The sequence below is a fragment of the Salvelinus sp. IW2-2015 genome, linkage group LG22, assembly GCF_002910315.2.
Source record: "Salvelinus sp. IW2-2015 linkage group LG22, ASM291031v2, whole genome shotgun sequence".
Lineage (NCBI taxonomy): Eukaryota > Metazoa > Chordata > Actinopteri > Salmoniformes > Salmonidae > Salvelinus > Salvelinus sp. IW2-2015.
In genome coordinates, this window is record NC_036862.1 from 6745220 (window position 1) to 6749074 (window position 3855).

General features: G+C 38.5%; 1 long non-coding RNA gene across 1 annotated transcript in view; it reads left to right on the plus strand.

The window, feature by feature from the left end:
- The window catches only part of LOC139022787 (uncharacterized), a 58627-nt gene that overhangs the window by 1718 nt on the left and 53054 nt on the right, over positions 1 to 3855 (plus strand). The window lies entirely within an intron of this gene.

Sequence of the window (3855 nt, forward strand, 5' to 3'; positions counted from 1 at the left end):
GAGGCAAAGAGGAAGAGCGGTCGGAGAAAGAACGCGGGTGGAGGAGATGAGAAAGATAAAAGAGAGGACAAAGCGGAGGAGGCATAGTGAGCGGAAGAGGGAAGTGCCTATGCCTCAAACCCGCCTATCAGCCTCGAATCAGAACTTAGACTAAGAGAGCTGGGTCTTTAACGAGGAGGATAGGATCAGTGTTTTGCAACACGTGCTGGATTATTCTGTATAAAGGAGAGGAGATAATATACCCTAGAGGATTGGAGTAATACAAATAAGAGCACTAAGGATACAGGTAGAAATGAGAAGAATAGGAGATAGCAAAACACGTAATATAGATATGGGAGCAAGAATTAGAGAAATACAGTAGAACTAGAATAGATACTATACCATAAGATGAGTAAAACTAAGACAGTATCTTAGAAAGATAACAATATTATAACATATGGAGGAAGTGAAGATACATAGACTAAGAAACAGTAGAATAGAATAGTAATGAATACGAGTACGTTTATAACATATGAGATCGCAGTAATACATAGACTAGATACAGTAGAATAGGAAAATACAGTATGATAACATATGAGTATGTGTAATACATAGAGACTATGATCACAGTACTCAAATATACATATGAGATGAGTTAATGCCCAGATACTGATACATTATGTAAACATTATCAACATGACCTAGGGTCTCCATCCTCCTAAAGTGGCCAATGATTTCAAGTACTGTGTATGTAGAACAGCAGCGCTCTCTGTGTTAGTGATGAAAAAAACAGCTCGTCTCCTCTCAGCCCAGCTTGATGACCTGTACTGACCTCGCCTTGGCATGTAGTAGCGGACTGAACTAGTCAGTGACCCGGTGGTAATAAACAAAGAACAATTGTGTATTACCTGAGGGGAAATAACTTTCATACTCAGAAAAAGGAGGAGTGAAGAATATTACACCAATATCAGTGGAGGAATTTGCAGCTAATGTAAACATAACATAGATGATGGAACTATATTCCCTTTAGCTGACGTGACATAAACCCTAAGGGGACATTAAATATTTCTACCATCTAAACCATGTGTGACCTAACACCTTCTCTGGCGTGTAGAAGTGTTCTCGCTAACCAGTCCCTCAACACTCTCTACTGATTCCCACCCTCACTGGGTTCTTCAATGAGAGTGAAGGCTGAGGAGGGATGAAGGATGAATGGATCAGTACAGTCCAATAAAAGTTGTGAGAGCTTCGGTCTGACTAAATCCCATTAATTAGTAGTTCATTGAAAGTAAATCAGCTTATGACTGACTGAATGACCAAACTATCAATCACATATAAGATCATGTATTTTTCAGGTTAGAGATAACACCCTTGTGCAGAGGGTCCCTGCCGTTCCGCCCGGTCGGCGAAGGGACGCCATAAAAGTTAAACTGTTACGAGTGTATTGCTGTTGACCCGGATCACTGTTGCTGCGGAGAAAGGAGACGGATCGAAATGGGGTGTGAGTGTAACGGATGTGATAATGGCTAAGCATAGTGCGAGTGACGCCTGAATAGCGTTTCAAGCAAGTTTACATCACTCGTCTTTCGAGACCTTGAATAGGTTCCCCTTAGCTCCGCAAAGGCGCGCCGGCTTTTGTGGGAGCGATGGTGGAACGATGCTTCGTGGTGACTGTTGTTGAGTGTTTATGGCCAAGGTTCCCTGCCCTGGTTCGCGCCCGGGTCGGGGCGAGGGGATGGACTAAAGTTATACTGTTACATTGGGTTAAGGTTAGGGTTTAGGGTAGGGATGTCCCAAGGATTCCAGATAGCATTGACCATTGTGCATTCTTCTGTCTCTTTTACATAGCAGGTGATGAGTTCTGACTTCTGAACTTGAAAATATGAAATATCCTTATTATGTGAAATTGAATGAAACAATAATGTATGTTGATGCTAATATGATTTACAATATTCCATGATGTTTCTATATGATAACAATAGAGTAATATATTTAATATGATGTACAATATTCCATTATGTTTCTATATGATAACAGTAGAGTAATATATTTAATATGATGTACAATATTCCATGATGTTTCTATATAATAACAATAGCGTGATATATTTAATATGCAATATACTATTTTTTAACAGTTTCACTAATTAATTTTAATTAACTTAATTATTATGATTCAACATCAGTTCACCGTCTCACCTCATACTGTATTGGAGCAGCAGCAGCTGACTGTCCTGTTCAACATCAGTTCACCGTCTCACCTCATACTGTATTGGAGCAGCAGCAGCTGACTTGATCGTTGATGCTAATCAGCATGTTTTGAATCTGAGAGTAAATAGAGCCGACTACAACTCTAAAAATGAAGGGTTCAACTGGAGTTGTTCTCAGATCCCCTAAGAACCGTAGGGTTCTTGGTCAATGAAAAACAGCCCCAAAAGGTCCTTCAAAGAACTTGTTAGAAGGTGGGTTCATCGAGGAACCTCCGTTGTTGCTGGACTTCTTCCGGGAACTTCGCAATTACAACTGAAAACGATGGAGACAAGTTTGGATGCGACAACAGTTAAAAAGGTTAAKTTGGGTTGATGTTTGGCTCTGAATATGTCTCGAAATAATTTATATAATAATATAACATAATAATAATGAATAACGAAGACAATTCTGGTTTTCTGTGAATATCTTCCATAACGTTACTATAGCTAATTACCGTAAATATTAGAAAGCCGGGTTTGACCGTCGGCGTTGTATGAGCTACAGTACAGTACCGTTATCTAGCTAGATAACGTTATGTCCTAACTAGGCACAACTAGGTTTGGATTATTTCCCTCAACTATATTCTTTCCCATATATTGTATATCGTTTAACTCACAAGGGGGCATAACGTTACATGTACAATACTATCCCATTTTGGAAACGTTACATGGACAATACTGTCCCATTTTGGAAATGTTACATGGACAATAGTATCCCATTTTGGAAACGTTACATGTACAATACTATCCCATTTTGGAAACGTTACATGTACAATACTATCCCATTTTGGAAACGTTACATGTCCGCCCCCTTGTGGAGGGAAATTAATATCTTAGATGGTAGCTGTAGATGGGATTCAAATGCATAATGGTATTAATACAGTGTCTAGACTACCTCTTTTGTATAAATGCCCTTCAGAATCCAAACACAGTATTGCCACGCAGCAAAATGTTGCGTATAATCTTTCAAGTCAACCTGATAAAATATTGAACAATATACAAGTTGAAAAAGCTGCTTGTTTAAAAAATACATGTAATGATAATTGTTGCAGATGTTTGTGTATATACACACATGAAAGCAGTATAATAAATTGTTACTAATCATATACAATCTGACATCACTCCAGTATTTCTTGTACAACATTCAAATGCTAATTGTCTTTATTCCACTACTGAAGAAGCATGACTCAAATCACCTCATACTTCAAACATTCAGCCTGACAAAAGATACATGTTTATTATTTCCATGCCTCACCTTAAGTGAAAGTATTGCCAATACATATTAACAGAAGGGGTGTACATTTTGGGTTTTGATTTTCATATATTTACAATTTATGTAACATGTTAGTATTCATAATTATTTTGAACCAGGCTGACCATTTTGTGTACATTTATATTGACATGTTGCCTGCTATTAGAAATCAGGATGTCAGTGCCTATCGAGTGACACCTGCAGAGAGTGAGGAGAGAGAAGTAAGGTGGAAAGTTACTACGGATATTGCAGGAGTTGGTTGCTGCATTGTTCTCAGGGTGGGCAGTCAAACAAGTTTTTGCGTTTTAGCCAGTGCGTGCCATGGATCACATTTATTTGACTGCACGTTTTCCGTATTGGAGACGATTTTTTTTGG